General features: G+C 43.1%; 1 protein-coding gene and 1 pseudogene across 1 annotated transcript in view; one reads left to right on the forward strand and one right to left on the reverse strand.

The window, feature by feature from the left end:
* FOXO1 (forkhead box O1) overlaps positions 1–20,569 on the reverse strand; it is a 97,622-nt gene that overhangs the window by 14,336 nt on the left and 62,717 nt on the right. The window lies entirely within an intron of this gene.
* LOC111556941 lies at positions 18,640–18,738 on the forward strand (annotated as a pseudogene).

Below are 20,569 nucleotides of genomic sequence, written 5' to 3' on the forward strand. Positions count from 1 at the left end.
AACTTCAACACCCCATCCTGACCATCTGGTGGCCTGAAAGAGCCCATCCTTTCTGAAACTTCTATTTAATTAACTGCTCAGAATATGGACTGTCTCAGACACAGAAGGCCACACCATAGCATAGTATTAAGAGGAAACTCATTTGTTGCCGAAGTGCTCCTGCTGTTTCCTAATGAAAATTTGTGTCTATTTTATAGGCCATACCATTTTTCTCATCTTCAGCGGCTCTACAAATGCACTGCTTTACAAGCAATTAATTAACTAACTCTGTATTTGGCTACCAGAAGAATAACTACTGGTGAACTTGGCTACCAGAGTATGGCAAAACAAAGTAGAAACCAAAAACAAAAGAACACTTGAGAATTTATCTTCTTCTGATGAGTAACTCAAATTAGGCATCAAAATGAAACACGGTGTGTAACAATTTGATCAATGTTCAAGTTTTCTAAAGTTATTAAAGGACTAAAGTAAATTTTGAAGTATTTTGTGATGAGCCCTTTAACCCACTCATATTAGGTGAATGTTTATTCAAGGTATGAGCCGGAGTGGCTCACTTGGTTAAGCAACCGACTCTCAGTTTCACCTCAGGTCATGATCTCATGGTTTGTGAGTTCAAGACCTGCACTGGGCTCTGTGCTGACAGTGCAGAGCCTGCCTGGGACTCACTCTCACTCTCTCTCTCTCTCTCTCTCTCTCTCTCTCTCTCTCTCTCTCTCTCTCAAAATAAATCAGCTTTAAAAACCAACAAAACAACAACAACAAAAACAAAAACAGGGCATGTACCCCAACTGTTTACAAGAGCCAATGAAAAACTCTATGAATTGAATATAAATTCAAAGGCAAGCACACCTGAAACTTTGAGATTAAAATCTCTAGGATAATATCCCATCCATAGAATGTACTATACAGAATTGTTTTTTGCCCTAAATATGTTCACTGTCTGAAAATCTAGGCGAACATGAATCCACTGAATGCATAATCTATTTACCAAGAAATGCTACCCTTAGTAAACAGAATTAAGAAGTATGAAGTCAAAGTGGGTTGGGGTTTTTTTGTTTTGTTTTGTTTTGTTTTTTGGAACTCAAATGTAACAAATCCAGATTATGAGAAGAATGGAGAGAAACTGCAAAAATATAATATTCTGAATTATATATCACGTGCAATATAAAGTTTTCTTAGTTATATAGAATCCTGAAACTAGCTTGCTTGCCGAATACTCTGGCTAATCAGCAACGATTTGTGACTGCTGAGCACGTGTACTTTTTTGTTTAGGGGCCAGCTCACAAAAATTCTTGTCCCAAATCAAATAGCTACTAAAAAATCACTGGTTGACCTAATACTAGCAAAATCATTTGGGCCCATTTGCTCCACGGTAAAGCAAAACCCCCCAGACATGGGAGGCAGGGGCCAAGCCAGGGCTGTTTCCAAGCATCCTGCAGACATCGGGATCCAATTCAGCAAGCAGACCACAGAGACAGTAGGTGTGTTCGCTGGATTAATGGCCCTGCTCTCTGCACCTTCCTTCCAAACAACTGAGGCTCCTTCAGCACCATCAGGTGCCCACATCAACAGCGCAGGGTCTCCAAAAGAACCCCAAACACATGTTTCAGAAATGCAGCTTTTGTGGTTACCTAAAGGCCTACAAACATCATAGCCTTCAAAGCCTTCCACAACGCGTCCACCCTAAAACCACACCTGCCCACCAGCACAGATCCTGTGTCCTAACACGAGGCTACACCTGACATCTCAAACAGCATCTGCACACAGGGCTCTCCAGACAACATGGCGCTGTGCTTAGTTGTAAAAACAGCTTTCCTCCCCTGTGTAAGCGCCCACGCTGTGAACAACAGCCCCTGCAAAGTCTCACCCCTGCTCACCCCTGCACAGTCACGGACACTCCACCAGAAGTAAGCACACTCAGGTTAGTGATACCCACAGGATTTGCAACCTCAGTCAGGCCTCAGGTCGAGACGAAGGCCAGCCCCGGGGGCAAGTGCTTCGCCAAGACTATTCCTGGGCTCAGGGGATGCTGGAAGCTCCAACTAGAGTCTGTCCTGGAAGCAGATTTAGATGACCTGAGGACAGCCTGCTAAGTATCCTTTGTGTTTCACAGTTTTTGAGCTCAGCCACAGGGCTAGGCAGGTTCTTATTCCAGAGAGAAGAGACAAAGTCAGGCAAGACAAAAGACCAAAAAAAAAAAAAAAAAAAAAAAGGGGGGGGGGTGTCCCAACCACCTGGGGATCCTCACTTGAGCAATTAGCAAACCTTACCATCTGGAAAGTTCTCCTTGCATTGAACTTTTTACTCTAATGCTGCAGCTTGAACTCATGTCCTCTTTGGAAACATGAACAACACTGCAGCCAAGAATGAAAAGTACAAGACCGTGTTTATAAATCCCCAAAGACAAAAACCTCACCGCTACTTTTAGTAGTTATAAATATCATTTCTACGAAGGCATTATCTTTGAAAATGCACTTATTACACATAATATTCATTTCTTGTTTGGGGCTGAGAAAGCAAAGGGAGAATTCTGTACAGTTAGCTCTATCTTAAATACTTAGAGGGAGACCAGTGAAGAAAAAAATGAATAAATGAAGCATTTCTTGGGATGATTCAAACCTGAGAACTTCTCATCTGAGCCCAAAGTTGGTGGTCCCTTAACCTCCTCTTTGGAACTTCAGTGTTCATTGTTCTCAGTGTTATCACACTTTGAATTTCCTCCAAAAGGGGACTGTGAATAACAACTATTGTGACTGAAATCTTGCACACAGTACAAATGTTTTGTATCTCTTCCAAGCTACTGCATTCAAGGATACTTTGAACCACAGCTAGGAATTCCACCATGAGATATGTATTTAGTATATTCAGGGATGCCCTTTTCTCCACCTTCTTTAAAAAGTATGCATTTGCCAATAGAGTTCAGAATTAAGGGTCTTCCCAGAGGGCAGGTCCTGTATTCAGGTTCAATTTAGGTCACTTACTCCCACAGGTCAATCAGACAAGTCAGATGATGTCTTGGTGCCTCACCACCACACAACGCAAAGGGGCACAATGCAGACCAAACGGGAACATGTTTGGAAACCACACAGAGTACCCAAACTGTAAAAGATGCTACCAGTCTGAAGCATATTAGAGAATTTTTCTGTAAATTCTTGATATTCTACAACAAAGGTAATCAGTTTCTCTAGAAATTATCATCCCTGCTATCACAGATACTTAACTACATACAGGGACGTCAGCCTAACAGACCGCTTCAGCATTTCTCCAGGGCCATTTCCAATGGCAGTCTCTTTGGTATTAATTTGTTTTTTATTACTGAGAAAAGTAATGTAGTCAGATTCTGACAACCTAGTTAAGACTGTAATAGCTTAGAATTGTGACTGGTTGAACAAAGTTTAAAACAATCATTCTTTAGTGCAATCCTACCCCCAGAAGGTTAAGTTTTGCATTTCAACCATTTCTAAAGCCACAATGTATTTCTATTAAACAATTCATGAAGACGGACACCAATATATTGGATAACCATTCTAGTCCTTAAAGTAGCTATAAATTAAGCTAGAGTAGCATACAATTGTAGAACAAAACATTTTCTTTTTTCAGTTTTCTAGGCTGGGTTATTTATTGATTTGTTTACGCATACATACATACCTACATACATACACACACGTGACTGTTCCAAAAGGACCACAGGGTGAATGGGGGCTGGAATAGAAGGTGCTGAGCCACCTTTTAGTCACCGAGGAGCCTGCACTGCATCCTACATGCAGCGTACAGGAGAGCAAAGAAGATCAGAAAAAAGGACGATGTGGAACCTGGAGGAAAGTGCCAACCCATCTTCCCACAAGATGGTGGAAGAGAAGGAGAGTCTGTGTCCTGCTTGAAAAGCAGAGATTTTTTTCACCTACCCAAAAATTTAAGTGGGTGTGGGTGTATTTTACCGTGCACATAAATTTTTGTTGATGAACAAAAGCATCTCCAGGAGGTGCTGTTTGGCACGGTTCTTCCCCACCCTGAGAGGTGCCCGCGGTTCCGCCCTCTAACAGGGCTCTGCTGCAGCTTGTGCGGAGCCTGGTGTGCGGGAACAGCCTCACAAGTGTCATCTTCAGGACCGGATTGATGTCTCTGAACATGATCACCGAAGCAGCTGTTTAGCTTCTGTCTCATGACTTGAATGCTACTTGGTTGTTTTGGAACTCATGGCATAATCTCAGATTTTCTCGTAGTCACAGGAGGGCAGGATCCTGAGGCAGGGACCATTTGTTTTGAAAACGAATTTTTAAATTCTCCCTTCGTGAAGCCTAGTATGTTTTCATACTTTTATCCCTCGTTCACGACATTCAGCATACAAATTCAGTTCTCGCTTTTTGAAAGGTTTATTTTTGTTTCTTGAGGTCATTGTCTGGGCTTGACCATAACATCTTTCAGGTTGTTTTGAACAGCTAAAGGGAAATTAAAGGAAATAATGCCCTACAATGTAACCATAGACCGTTTGACATAAGCATGAATACAGCTACAACACATTATTCACTAGTTAAGTCAGTGCCCTGGTGGGGGCACATGGAATCCAGGGCCAAGAATGGCCCACCACAGCTGGACTGCAGTGATGTGAGGGTGGCCTGAGATGGCATCTGGCTCTGGGCTTATCACACACACAACACTCCCTCCCACCCCACCACACCTCCCCCATTCTCATGAAAGGCACCCCCCCCCCCACACACACACACAGGTCTAAACCTTGGGAACTTAATTTTTAATGGTTGATTATCCCATCAGGATTTGACCGTAAAAGCACACAACTGTGGGCATAAACCCCACCACCTATGGCCAATCCCATAGATACCCTGGCCTCCATCTGCGTCCTGTCTCCTTTCCTTTCTTGCCCAAAATAAGTTAGTGCCGTGCAACTTACAGCCAAGTTTAAAACTCACAAAGTCACTAGCAAACAAAGAAACAATAGCAGGGAGTTCAAACATTTTGTAAAGCTTAAGTCACACAGTCTCATGCTTTCTCTGATCACTTTTCTGGAGGACAGCTGAGAAACCCTTGCTGCGAGAATTAGGTTCTCTTTAGGTTGTTGGCTTCCCCATCCATTTCACAGCACTTTCTCCCAGCCATTCCTCCTACTGAGGTCATTCTCCCCACCACAACAATACCAAACCAAACACTTCCCAGTAATTCAGAGTTTCTACCTTGATTGTTAAAAATACTGTATTGTAAACTTTCGATCTATACTCAATTCCTGGAACAGCTTAGGATGAAAGCAGATAGATCCCCTGTTCTTAGGAAGGAGGGAAGGAGGGAAGGAGGGGAGGGGAGGGGAGGGGAGGGGAGGGGAGGGGAGGGGAGGGGAGGGGAGGGGAGGGAGAAAAGAAAAAAGAAAAGAAAAGAAAAGAAAAGAAAAGAAAAGAAAAGAAAAGAAAAGAAAAGAAAAGAAAAGACAAGACAAGACAAGACAAGACAAGACAAGACAAGACAAGACAAGACATCAAGTGTGATGTCCAAGATCAGTTCTAAGAAGCTAGACTTGTTTCCTTGGTTTGAGATTTCAGTGGAAAGTAACCCATCATTTCTGCCTGAACAATTTACTTCAAAATACAAGAGTTTTGTCAAGTTCTGCTTCTGCTAAAAGGAAGGAGGAGAGCTCAGTAATGAGATGGATGCAGAATCTGCCATTTGCACCTTTATCGTCACGCCCCCCCCCATCATTAGCCAATCTAGTAACAACAAGTGCAAAGTTGAATATTAAATATTAAAGAAATGCTGGGGGTAGGCATGTTGAGGCAGATGGCTTCACACAGGAAGTGTGCCTTGTCAAACGTGTGCCAAGATGCAGCAGCATGCTGTTCTGGGTCCAAATTTCTTTGGTCTATCTTTGCCAAAAACAGTGCAGCTGTCATTCAGGTTACAGTTACGGATCTTTACCTGACAACGCTGACAACTGGTCCTAGAATGCTAGTCCTGCTGCTGAAGAAACTGTCCTGTGCTCTGGTTTAAACCCTACTCCATAAAGCTCCTACTGAACTGACAATGACATGATGACAAGGATTCCCCATGGCCAGCCTCCCACTCCACCCGCAGGGTAGTCTTTATTCCCAAAGCATTACCCCCAACCATGCCCATGTAACAGCATCCCCTGGACATTCCCTCCAGGTCCCCAAAGATTAGATTTCCCTCCAACCACTGAGGTCTCCTGGAACACCTCCAAAGTAAATCCTATGTGCATGTTCATACACAAAGCAACAAAAACAAAATACTCTCCATTAGACTTTTTTGTTTTGTAGGTGTGATCACATGTACTCCTCAACACACACACACACACACACACACACACACACACACACACACACAATTTCCCTGATACTTCTTGACAGACTCTGCTGTGAAGCCATATTTCAGTGGCACACACTTTGGAAAATGCTGCCCTAATGGCAAGATGGTGGTCAAGTGGAAGACCTAAGTCTGGCTCTGTCTTTGTACATGTAACTTTGGACAAATTTAATGTCCTGTGTATCTTAGCTTTCTTGTCTACAAAGTGGAAAAAATAATGCCTGTCCTACCTGCCTCCCAGGGTAGTAGTAATGGATACAACTGCTTCAAAAAGCATTAAAAAAGAGTCGCATTTGTGAGGTTTTAGGATTGTGCCCCAGGTAGAAGGGGCAGAGCTGCCCGAGCTCCCAACCAAACAACCACCTGTCCCTGTTACCTTGGAAAGCCCAGGTGCTCTTGCAAACATACTTCTTACCCTTTGAAGAACGAAGGAGACACAGACTGTCCAACAGGCCAAATCACTCTGTAGGAAGGAGGTCTGGCATAGGCCCCTCCCCCAAACATGACAGAGTAACAGTCAACAAAATGCACAAGGCAGAGCTGGCTACCAGGGGAGAAGAATGGACCCACCCTTAATTTCATCTCCAAATCCCTCCCACCTTCCTAAATGTTCTGTGAAAAGGAAGAGGCACACAAGGTACAGGAAATGGAAGAGAAGGGGAAGAGGAAACAGGAGGAGTGTAGTAGGCTGATTTGCTTAGAAGACAAGTGAAATAGAAAAATAACAAAGACTCCTGAGACTTCTCCTGGGTCAAGCTTTGACTGTGACACCATTCCTCATACTGTGAGAACTGTGATGTGAGCAGAGGGTCAGTTTCTAGGGTCATGAAAACAGTACCCGCACGCAGTCTCTCCCCGTTAGCATAATCAGTAGCAGAACTGGTGTAGGACCAGCCTGGGCAAAAATAGCGACTAGGATTGGAAAGTCTACATACAACATTTGACAATGAATGTCAATTATGACATCTCTGCAACCTCTAGAGCACACTTTTTTTTTGGGTGGAGGTGGGCGGGGGGGGGGGGGGGCGGGAGGGGTTTGTAGCTAATATAAATGGTGCTCTTTATTACCAGTGACATGAGATCTATATGGTCAGTTATTTCTTTTACAGACATTTTCATGAATATGATGATGCTGTCTCTGGATGGTGAAGGTAATGAGGGTTTTTACTTTCTAGTTTACCTCTGCATGTTGTCTTTTTTGCTGTTGTTTTTAAAAGAAAGAGCATGTAAAAAAAAAAAAGCACGTATAGTATAGTTTTTATTATCTGAATAAAGCTACTTCCTTTGGTGGGGGCAGAGGACAAACAAAAAACCCATGCCTGTTCTTTCAGGCTTTCATTCTAAAAACAAAAACAAAGTAAAACTGATTTCCTATCAAGTGCCAGGACCTGTATCATGTGATACATACACACACACACATAAATATTTACATAATCAAAGAAGATGAAGTTCATAAACCATATCCTAAGATTTTTGATTTTCCAAGAAACAATAGCTCTTTCCTAAAGCAGAAGTGGAAAAAAAACAGTAGTATTACACAAAACTAGTAGGGTACAGTGGTTGAGGAACAGGGCTTGTTATCAGACAAACCTGGATCTTAACCCACTCCTGAGATTTAGCAAACGTGTGACCTTGGCTGAGTCACTTAACCTCTCCAAGCTTCTTCAACTGCCGCATCTGCAAAGTGGGAATGATAGCCACTACACCAGGTTTTTATGAGGATTAAAATGAGATAACCATGCAAAGCACTTACAAAATGTCAAGCAAATGTCTAGCCTCTGACTACAGGCAAGGCTAACCTCATCTGACCTCATGTCACCTCCCTGAACAAATTCAGAAAGAACCCAGTGCTGATTTGTTCTTCAGGCAAAACACATCCAGGGCACTTGGTCTCAATGTTTATCCAACCTTTATTAGCAGTAGCAACAGAAGATGCTGTCATTTCAAGGTGAAAGTCATCCAGGGCACAATCAAGCAAAGTAAGGTCAGCCAGAAGCTCAAAGACACTTGGGTCCAAGACAGTCTCCACCGCACCTCTTAGCGCTTCCGTTAGATAGACATGGGCCTTCCTGGCTTATAGCCTGGGCACCAACATTTTTAAATCCATCAGGAGAGGGTTTGGGGAGAAATACAAAATGCAACATTAAATCAAACACTAGGGCACTTTCCTGGAGGATACCGAAGAGGATTCAGGCTTTCCCAAGGTAGAATAGGTGTCCAGAGTGGATGGAGCACCACTGAAAACTGTGGCCGGGTTTTGTGGTCTTTGACAAACTCTGAAGAGGTACCGCTTGCAGGCAAAAAGGTGAACAAAAATAGAGTGCAACAGCCTTCCCACTTGTTGCTGTAACACATTCCTTCACTTTAGAAAGATACTCATGAAAACTTGCAGAGGGCTGCCCTCAAACAACAGTACAAATTGCGTTTAAATCGGGAAGCCAGCTGCTCCTTGATCAGTCATCCTTTTACCAACAACAGAACTTTAATTAGCCCCCATCTGCTTCCTGTTTTAGGCCACAAATCTTAACTTTCACCTGTTTGGACCAAACTGCAATAACTATACACCCACAGTAAATAAAAACAATTAACTTTTCATATAACACGCAATTCATTCTCACTGAGCTGATACTGAGCTATTCAAAATAGTGCGTAATTCAAATCAACTATTTTCCCATAAATAACAATGTTCTATACTAAAAACTCAACAGAAATTCTCTCCCACCCACATCATCTTGAATTTTTTCCATTAAGAAGGTTTTCAAGCTGTCTGGCTTCAATTTCCTGATTTTACTGTTAAGTATGCGGTCATGTCGGGTCATGTAACAACAATGGATAAATCTCACAAAAACATAATGCTGACTTAAAAAAAATCAATTTGCAGAATGATACCTATGACATTCTGCAATGTTAACTGACAACACTGATTATATTTAAGGTTGGCGGGTTCCTACAGAGGTTTAATGGACCCACGTATATCAGCCCAGCCAGGAGGCAGACTTCTTGAAGAAACCGTCCAACACAAGAAGGCTTAGAGCAAGATAAGTGACATCTGTTAAAACCTGGCGGTGTCATGTGGATGCTATGTTAGCCTCCATGCTTTCCTAGATGTTTAAAATATTTGAGAAGTTGTAAGAGAAAGACAAATGGAGGATGGCCAGTAGCCAGCAGGGGAAGAAGGAGAGTCGGGCCCTGTACTCCTCTGGCCCCACCACACAGGCACACGCCCATCTGATTTGCTGGGGCTTGAAAAGGCTCCCCAGATGATTCTCATGCCACCCCCAAATTCATCCCTTGAGAAAGGCTGAATAACAATCTACTCTCAAGGGCAGGGACCCTGCTCACTCATCTCGAAACTGCCCACACTCACCTACTGGTCAATACCTGAGATGTAAACATTATTTGATCGAATCAACAGATAAGCAGAAGAGGATTCTTTGTTCTGCTATGATCTAGCCCAATAACCAAGCACATCAAGTCAATTTTCCTTTCCTGAAGGCATCTGAACAGATGAGTGGCTATCACTCCAAACTGATGATCACACTCTTCCAGAAAGCTTGCTGAAAACAGAAACACTAATAAAGCCCTTAGCTCGGAGGCTGGGATTCAAGTATGAATGGAGTGGGGCCAGGGATCTGTATTAAAACACTCACAATATTGAGGGTCACCAGGTTTGGGAACAACTGAACTAGCTTGATGACTGACACTCCTTTCAATTTTGATAGTCTAAGAAAATAACCTACTGTGTCATTTCATAGAGATTCTGATTCAACAGGAAAAGGATGAACTCCCAGAATATTCTTAACAAGTATCTCACATGATAGGCAAGTTTGAGAAATGCTTTGTTAATGGTACTTTGGGTCATTAACACCAAATAATAGATGGCTATTTATTAGCATGATGTTATTTAACACATGACTAAGAAAGCATGTTTAAAAATATAATTATACGGCTATGGATAAAAGCCAGTTCATTCTGAGATCAATATTTAAATCATCATTGTTTTTCAGAAAGAAAAACAGAAGCATCGTTGGTGAATGAGGACGTGTCAACCTCACCTTTCAACTTCCTGGAATTTTCCTCCCCCGCTTTCCCCTTTAATATTTCCCTTGGACATACACACAGCCAACTTCACAATGGACTCTTTACAAGATCATTGCTCCAGATACCAATAGGCCAGTCAGGGTTTCAGCAGGAGAAACACTACTGTAGACTGATCACCTCTGCTTCAACAGCTCCTGCTATGCAGAGAAAGGGTAATGATTTCTTATCAAACACTGACAGCACCTAAAATTCCTTTACATTGATGACCACACATCCGATTCCAGGGTGAAGGTGGACTGCACATTTGCTCTAAGGAACTGAACAGGGGAATGTATTTTCATGGGATCCAAGATTCTGCAGACAGTTGAGCACAGGTCAGGTGAACCCGAAGTTAATGCAGAAAAACAGGAGTGTGAAACCCCACCCAGCAAAGCGGATCCAACTAGCCACCAGTTTTTCAAGGGTTGAAGGTAAAATCTAAATGACAAGGATGTCCAGGTAAGTACAAAACTATCCTGGCTAGTTTGTCACGCCACAGCTCAAATCGCATCAGACGCCTTCTGGGAAGCATTTCATTTCGTACATGATTTTAACTAGTTCCATGTCTGAGACCAATCCAAAGAGGCACGACTTTCTTAATTCAGCCCAAATCCTTCAATGTGCATCCACGTGAATCGTGAATCCCCTCCTCCTTGCTTCATGCTTGTGGGCCGGTCTTCCAAATGGATGCACCCACTTCTTCTCCCCTAACGCCACTGCCGCTGCCATGACATGAAGGCCTTAAAAGAATAAATGTGGGAAATGGGAAAGCCCTCAAGCTAAAAACTCTGGAGCATAATCCATAAAGCAGTGACATCAATTTGCAGCACTGAGGCCAGCATTTTCAAATATTAATAAAATAGAACAAATCTCACGCAAAAGGGCAAGGACAGTACTACCTTGTAAAACTCTGGCATGTGTGTGCACAGGTACATCGAGCCATACTGTAAAATGGATTTCTTACTGTTGCTCAGACTGGGGGAAAAATGTGGAGAAAGCCACAGTAACAAAAAAAAAGGTACTACTTCCTAGAGGACACGCTTTCCCGCTCTAGGAAAGGCTTGCTGACAAAGCCCAATCAAATGGTAGTACAGCTACCCCGGGGTTTCAGGAAATGTCCCATAACCTTCAGGGAGCTCCCACTCTGCACATGCAACAGAGGGGCCGCCTTCTCAGTGGCCCACTTGGCAGAAGTGATTCTTACAGCCTGGAACAAGGAAGGATGTACAAAGGGCTGCACAGTAACATGTTGGAGAATTTTTAACCAAGCAACTTCTGAGCACAGCTTACCTTATCAACAGAATGAACATGACATGTTAAACCTGCACAGTCTGACTTTAAAGTACAATTCTTTAAGCCTTCTATCTATCCTTCCATCTTTCCTTTGGGTGGGTGCAGCTCAAGGAAACCATGCCTCAGACAAGTGAGAAAAAAATGAAATTTGGATTATGTTTACAGCCAAGGAAAGGAGGAAAGGAGACGCGTTGAACAATCCTCTACTGGAAACATTGCTAAAGTGTTTTTAAACTGAAGATTATACCACCACTTAAGATATTTTTTCTCTACTATTTTGCCCAGCATATTACAAAACTGCATCTAGGACTGAAATAGCAGATTGCCTCAAGAGCAAATGACAATATTTGTACCAGAAATGTTGGCAACCAGTGGCGCAGATGGGTTTCTGCACAGCAATCTTCAAACTGGGGCTCCAAGAATAACTCCACCTACTGCACCAATGCTAAACTGCTGAATCCAAAGTCAGAAGGGCTCATTATTCCATATTTTCCCACCACCTCCTTCCCAAAGGCACGTGTACCTGCCTGACCTCCTCTGCCTGGGAAAAGGCTCAAAACAAAGAAGAAAATGAGCAGACCAGCGGGAGAAGTTCCTCAGGCATCAACAGTGCTGGATGGTCAATGATCCGCAGAGGCAGGACCCAAAAATGATGGCAAAATCCAGATAAGCCAGTTATTTACATGAACAGTTTTAATCTTCCCCTTCAAATACAAAGAATAAAAATAAAGATTTATCCCAGTTCCATCTTCTTTCCATGGTTGGGTACTTTGGTCAAACAAAAAGTCATTTTTGTTCAAAGAAAACCTCAAAAATGGAGGGAGGAACTGGTACCAACCATAATAATTACTAGGGATGTTCCCGAAGGCTGTCAGTCAACACCTACAGCACAGCTCACTAAACGACAATTCGAATCTCCTTCAAGTGCTTGAAGAAAATAGCCACTTTCAAACAAAGGAGTTGGCACTTCCATAGTCTGCTCTCACTGACTGCCAACTGAGATGTGCTGTTCTTACCCTGTTCCTTTGCAATTTCTACCAAATGGTCTAGAAAGGCAAATTAAACAGAAGCCTTCACTTAAGGAGGCATTAATTATGAAACTCATCCAATTTAAAGTGTTGTCTTAGGCATACATCCCTACCTTTGAAAATGGCTAGGGGTTTGGTAAAAATGGAAACGAGTCTCTCTGCCTCTGTGCAGACCATGGGGTCGGTCTTCCACACAAAAGAGAACGAATGCACAAACTTTTTCAGGATAGAACAGTGCTTCCCGGGAGGTGCCTGGGTGGCTTAGTCGGTTAAACGTCTGACTCTTGACCTCAGCTCGGGTCATGAGTTCAGGCCCCATGCAAATAAATAAATAATAAATAAATAAACAAACAAGCAATCTCAACAACAGTGCTTTCCAAATTACCTTCAAATTACATAATGCAGAGTACAGAATACTGTGTTTATTATGCTTCATAGCCTCACATCTCCTATGGTATACAGAAAGCCTAAAATTTCACAGAGTAAATTCAACTAACAGAAGGTTAGGGGTTCAGGCAAACCCAATCCCACATTTAAATAAATGTTAATTTAGGGGCACCTGGGTGGTTCGGTCAGTTACATGTCCACCTCTTGGTTTGGTCTCAGGTCATGATCTCCCAATCATGAGATAGAGTGTGGAACTTGCTTGGGATTCTCTCTCTTCCTCTCTCTCTCTGCCCCTCCCCCTACTCATTCTCTCTCTTAAAAAAGAATGAATGAATGAATGAATGAATGAATGAATGAATGAATGTTAATTTAACCCTAAAGAAACTGAGAGAGGATTAAGGTAGGCGAACCTCGCACCTTTCCTCTCCAATGCTTTACTGTGTTCCTAAGACAGGCCCTGGCTAGAATTCCCTGAAGTATACTTCTCAGCAAGGTCAGGTATGCTGGAGAACAGAGCTCCACTTTCATTACAACACCCTGATTCACCAGAATCTGAATAAGCCAAGTGATGTCACGAGTGAAACTGAATTCTCTGCCAACCTTTTCATCTTCCACTGAGTTAGCTGGTGAAAATAAGGGTATTAAACCCTCCACAATTTGCCAAACAAATGCTCACAGAATCCCAAAGTCCAGACCAAAAAAAATTTTAATAATAAGCTTTGAAATACATCTTCCTCCTTCTGTTTGAAGGAGTGGGGAACAGATTTGCTCCAAGCCAAAAAGTCACTCTAAGAAGACCCCCACTGAGAAAGGACTGGGGAATAGTATGATTATTTCCCCTTTGTCCATCTAATCTCCTCAGCTCACACTGGTAGAAGGTACCAGCCTGATCAGAGCAGTCTCCAACCAAATCGTCTTTAGCAAATTCAGAGTAAGCAGCTATGTATGGAGGTTTCCTTGGTAAAATAAAGGGCAGACCCCTCACCGTCAAATAGATGACGGTGACTCAGAAGTCCACTGATGCACACTGCCCAGAGGACAGTCAAGGAAGATCAACAAGCAATGAGAGCAAGAGTGTCCGACACTAAAAGAAATCCCATCTACTCCCATCCACTCTCATAAACAGTTCGATCCGATTCTCATCAATTCTAAACAAAAAGAGGCTGGCATGAAATTCACATTTTCTCCCCAATCAAGGCCCTCCCCACGAATGACACAATTTAAAACCAAAACAAAGACAACAGAAAAACTCACATAAACACAGTTAGCATTATTTTTAGAAACAACTTTCATTTCCATTTCAACTTACTTAAAATTCAAAACTTGCTAATAATAGAAACAGCATTTAATTGTCACTAAAACCGGAAGTTGCTGCAAAATAAAATATACTATTTCAGAGTCAAACTCAAGGATCTGTGTGTTGTAAAATATTTGGTCTTTGTTACTCTCTCAGCATTCAATTTGTAAAAAGGAAACATGTTCTAGTTTGGTTAATTAACCACTAACATAAGTCAAATAATGAGCGCGGCCGCCTCCTAAGTAAATCAGAATAGATTAACGGAATCCTTTGAGTGTATTCGTCTCAGAGCAAATTTCAAAGCCACCACGGTAACTCTGTCTGGAAGTTCAGAAAGAGGAAATGTGCTTCTGTGTGTCAACAGTAGGCGAGTCTTCAAGGAGCCCCATTGTTCCCGTGTGCCGGGAGCTCGGCTGGTCGGAACTGGCAGGAGTTGAGACAGGAAGAGCTGTCAGGCTTCTGGGGCTGGTCACCAGAGCACGACTGGACCAGGCCCGAAGCAGCAGATGGTTGAGGGGTGCTTGGAAACAACAATGTGAAGACGGAGATACAAGGAATCTAAAGAGCCGCAAGTCCTACTCCTTTGCCACAATCTGCAGTCAAGAAGCTTTAGCAGAAGCCTGTGATTCGGTCCTATGGCAGGCTCTCTCCGCTCTCTCCCCAGTGTTCATGGCCCTTACCCAACTCCTCCTGGTAACGACAGTATTATCTTACAACCCCTACGGCATGCCTGAAAACACAGCAGAGAGATTCAAAAGCCATCGTTTCGGTCCAAGAACGACTATTCCGGCACACTGACAAAGAGAAGCCCACTTAGATCAACAAAAACCCTATTTTCACAAAACAAGGAATTGGATGAAGCTAGTAACATCTAACAACATCTAAGCCAAATGATGCAAACAAAACACCATGAGAGAAATTTATACCATGACTTAAATGGCACCAACAGGGAAATCCTCTCCTTGCTGAGACTCTTGGGTCCTTTCTTACATAATGACTCCTGGCAGCTACCGTCCCTAAAATAGCTTTCTTTCCAAAATGACCATTATCCAAAGGCCCACTCCTTCCAGAGCTAAACTGACTCAAGTTTTAGAGAAGCGTTCATCTGTCAAGGGTGTAGAATGAAGACAGGAGACTGCCTTCAGCTTGCCTGCAAGGTGACGCAGCTGGGAAGAAGCACTGTGTGTGGGAGAGGATACTGAGCTGGGAGCCAAGAAACCCGGCTCTATGCGGTGTCACTAACCAGCCTGGTGACCTCAGGCACAGCCTTAACCTGCTACTCACCCAAGAGTTTCCCTGGAGTAAACGGCTGGCGTCCAAAGACCCTTCAGATCCTGTAAGGGTCTGTGAGCCCCAAATAACAGGACCCCACGTTAGTAATCCCACCCAGTCTGAGGGAATACCGTTAGGGACCTAACCACGCTCTGCAGGACAGATACCAACTAACAGCGGCAGCCCAGCAAGAACTGAAATATGTCAACTTTGTCAAACGCAGAAGGAGCGAAAGCTAAAGATGAACCAGACACAGCACAAACCCAGAAAATGCAACAGATAAAGCTTACCTTCCGATCTCCGCAGCACAGGTTACCCAGCATTCTGAAAGTCTAGAACTTGCTGCGAGGGCTCAGACTAGCTGGGAAGCATGATGAGGAAGTGGTGATAGGCTGAAATTCCGTTCCAGTTTAAATAACACCAAGAACTGTACTAAATACCTCCTGTGCAGCTTTTTGCAAGAAAATCAAATTGTTTGGGGGAGGAGGTGGGCTTAATTTAACTAAACATTTCACCCGACACACGATAATTTTCACTTAACATTCCGCTTCATGTACTGGCCAGCAAAATCCTCTTCTACCTAATGTCCACGGTCTTCTTCCTTTTATTCCTTTCTGGTTTCTAAGGTGGTAGGTATTGCAGAAACTACAACGCAAAGGCTCAGCAAGACCTCTGGAGGTATGGAGCGTGACTGATGAAGACACAAGATGAGTCAGGCCACAAAGACTAGCAGTCCCAGCAGAAAGGGAGGACCACTCAAGAAGTTTACCGAAGTCTATTACTTCTGCTCTGCAAATCAAGTGAGAAACAAAGAGGCCCTGGCCCTTCTGCCAACCAGTAAGGGGGATGGGGGAGCCCTGAGAAACCCGAGACGGAACACTCGCTTCGGAAGAGGGCAAGCCGGCAGCTTGCTGCTGAAGGCTGGCAGTGTTGTAGGAGAGTTGCCTCACGGCCCCCACCTTCCAGACACGCAGCGCTGCATCTGGGTCCAGGCACGGTCCAGACAGGCAGCGGCTCATGGAGAAAGCAAGCCTCACAAAAGGAAGAAACCATTAGTGGCAATCACCCTCAGCCAAACTGAGCGACTGTGAGGAACCGAAGCCGCAGAGACCGCCAGGGGTGGAGGCGGCGACCAGCAGGGTAGCGTGCGGGGCAGCCCGAGGTGGAATGGCCCCAAACAGGAATCCTAGTGCTGTCCTGACCCAGGTTCTGGGAAGGACAGACAGCAGAGTGGAGGCTGACACAAGAAACAGCCAATGGGGCCTATGATCACAGAAAACGTAAAACCATTAAAGGCCATTCACTCTGTAATTTCACTACTGTTTTGTTATTTTTGCCAACCGTCACTTCCCTGTGATGTGTGCTATATTTGATTGAAAAACGGGATGAGAAAGTCCGGGAAATAGTTTCTTTTTCCTCCTTAAAGGGCAGGATGAAATGCAGCTACTGAGAGACACCACACAGCAGCCCGCCTCTAAGAAGCCCCAAGGATCTCCTCCTGATACTCAGGCCCTGCGACGTCTCCTCCCCTGCAGGCACCCAGGTAAGCTGGGCCCAGATTCCTGACCCACAGAAACTGTGAGATAATGACTGTGTGTTATTTTACACTGCTAAGCTTCAGGGGCACCTGGGTGGCTCAGTGAGTCGAGTGTCCAACTCTTGGTTTCGGCTCAGGTCAGGAGCCCGTCTGTGATTCTCTCTCCCTCTCTCTACCGTTCCCCCACTGCTGCTCTCTCTCGTGCTCACTCTCTCTCAAAATAAATAAGTAAGCTTTAAAAATAAAAAAATAAACTGCTAAGTTTCAGAATACATTATCCAGCAATTGATAGCAAAAATATTCCATTTCATTAAAGCCTTCAATATAAAAATTTAAGCAATTTATGTATAAAACTATCCAACTCAGTAGCAGCTACTTTTCTTATCTTTGGGATCAAAGACTTCATTAAGGCCCAGTATCCTAACAGAAGGACATAACGTGGTCAAGAGTTGATACTGTATATTCTTTCTTAATATTTATTTGTGATGAGGAACTATATGTATGTGGTGCAAAATTCAAAAGATCCAAAAGAAGACGTCATCATATTAGGTGTCTGTATAAATGTACCCCAATAAGGCCACCCTCAAATCCAGGGTCCCCCCACTTTCCTTGCTTAACTTTTTCCAAAGCACTTTTTATCCTTCTCTCCTACTGAGACTGTAAACTCTACATGGGTATGAATTCTGTGAGTGGTGTTTACTGCTGGGCCTCTAGCCCCTGGGACTATGTCAGGCATGGACTTGATATTTAGTATACAGTGACTCAATGAGTAAGAAGGAGATATGGTAAGAAAAGTCTTTGCATATTCCGCAGATGGCCACTGTTGTGGGAATTCATTTATGATACTAGAATTAAAGTAACTTTTCATCCTGGATTTGTTACTTTTTATCTCTTTGAGAGTTCCAAAAGAAAGGACTTTTCTACAAAAACACTGAATCTTGCCCTGGAACATCTCAGTGTGAAATCATCTAATGGGGGCACCTGGGTGGCTCAGTCAGCTAAGCATCCAACTCCTGATTTCAGCTCAGGTAGTGATCTCACGGGTTCATGGGATCGAACCCTGCGTCAGGCTCTGTGCTGACAGTGTGGAGCCTGCTTGGGATTCTCATTCATGGGGGAGAGAGAGAGAGAGAGAGAGAGAGAGAGAGAGAGAGAGAGAGAGAGAGAGAGGGAGGGAGGGAGGGAGGGAGGGAGGGAGGGAGGGAGGGAGGGAGGGAGGGAGGCTCTAATAATGAAGGCTTCAGTGACTTTTATGAAATACTACGTGCTAAGAGGTTACAATGCATGTTTTACCTGAAGTCAAAACATTATATATTTCAAAGTGTGACCACATCATCTTTCCAATCACTGTATTGTTTAACCAAGTCTTATAAGTCTTCTATGGGGAAAAAGGAACTTTAAAATTGTAACTAACAAGAGAAGCTGTAATGTGCTTCATGTACTAATATTGGAATGATACAGAGATTAACATGATCCCTGTGCAAAGATGGCAAATTTATGAAGCATTTCACGTTTTGGGGGGGGGGGGGGTACAATTTATAGTAAATTAAATGCACAGATCTTAAGAGACAGTTGAGTTTGGCTGTTGCATACACTCATGGAACCACCAGTCCAATCTAGAAGAGGACATTTCCATCACCCCTGAAATTTCCCTGTGTTCTTTTCCGATTGATCTAGCATTCTGCCAACCCCTCCTTCCCCCAACAATGGCAGCCTCTACTAGGAACTTTATTCACCATAACTTATTTCCACTATTCTGGAACTGCACATAAATGGTGATACAGTTATAAACAAAAAACAGGGCTGCATATAAATGGTCATATAGTTAAAAAAAACAAAACAGGGCTAACACACACACGCACATGTGCACACACATAGCCCTGAGGCTGTGCGTATGAGGGTGGAGCGGAGTTAATCAATCTCTCTCTTATTTCTCATACTGTCCCCACTAGCTGCTGGCTATGTATTATTTCCCAGGGAAAACATGTAACTCTATAGCAAAGACGATTCCAAATTGTTGGTGGCTACAGGTCAACAAAGAAGTTAAAGCTTTCCAAGTATATTAAATGAAATAAATCATTAGGCTTGCTGAATGTTCACAAATGGACATCTTCATCCCACAACACTATGTATGTCTTACTCTTCGAAGCTGGAGGCACCATAATGTGCAATGCCTGTCTCATTTAAACCTCATGCTATTCTCACCTCCTCCTCCAACAGCTCTCAGAGGACTCAACTCCAGACAACTTAATTTGAGAACCTGTGTACCTGGTCCTCCATTTAAAAAACAACAACAACAACAAAAAAAACCACTTATCAAAACTCAGGATACAGACAACGTCCCTTCCTGCCTGCCATCTGCTTTGTGAATCAGGCCTACAGTACCTTGGAGGCAGTTACCTTAAATTTTGAAAAGCAACAGATCAATCCATATTTCAAAGATCCAGAACAAAGAACGCTCTCTTTTTGAATGGCACTGAAAGCAAGGCAGAAGAAAGGCTGACAGAAGGATGCCCTGATTTCTACATGCCTCGGGAACATTTTCTGAAGAGCTCCAATTCAGCGACTAGAACTCTAACATCAGGTGAGCCCTGCCTTGGATGTGAGCTACTGAAGGACTGACACTCTCACCCTGGTTCATCTTTCTGCAGTACTTAGCACAGCCAGGAAAACCAAACTTTTAATCACCAGAAAGAATCTACAAGCTATTCTCTCTTGTTTTGCACTTTCAATAACCCCAATCCCCGTTTTCCAGTCCCTTTTATTACCTACTGCTTAACAATGATGGTGCATCCCTACTGTCCTGCCACGAAATATTAAAGGAGAACAGAGGGGGCATTTCTGGGTCTCACATTATTAAACACAATTAAAAGGTACATAGCTTGTGATATTACTAATCTAATAAGTAATAATTTCACAGCCTATACAACAATTATGTATATAAAACTGAACGCTGCTAAAGTATCAACTATGCCTCAAGAACAGAAGGCAGCATTTTGAATAGTACTATTTAAAATCTAAGATTCCAAGGAGGAGGAGTATAGAACCTTAAGTGATACATGTAATACAGTAATTAGAAAACAGTTCACTTCCAGGGTCATAGGCACCAGTTTACAATCATTCCAAGATGTTTCTGTTTTCTCCTTACGTAGGGCTTAAAAAAGCTTAGCAAGATAATTATACATGAAGTGGAGAAAAGCGTTTACCATTGTATAGTTTGCTTAAAAATATTTCAAGTTCAAATTTGAACCCTGGTAGTACGTAATACAATCTACTGGACATTCCAACCTATGAGCTGGTTCTATTTATTCCACAGGTTAAAGAAAAGGGGAAAACCAAGTTTTTTTA

The sequence above is a fragment of the Felis catus genome, chromosome A1 (genome assembly GCF_018350175.1).
Source record: "Felis catus isolate Fca126 chromosome A1, F.catus_Fca126_mat1.0, whole genome shotgun sequence".
NCBI lineage: Eukaryota > Metazoa > Chordata > Mammalia > Carnivora > Felidae > Felis > Felis catus.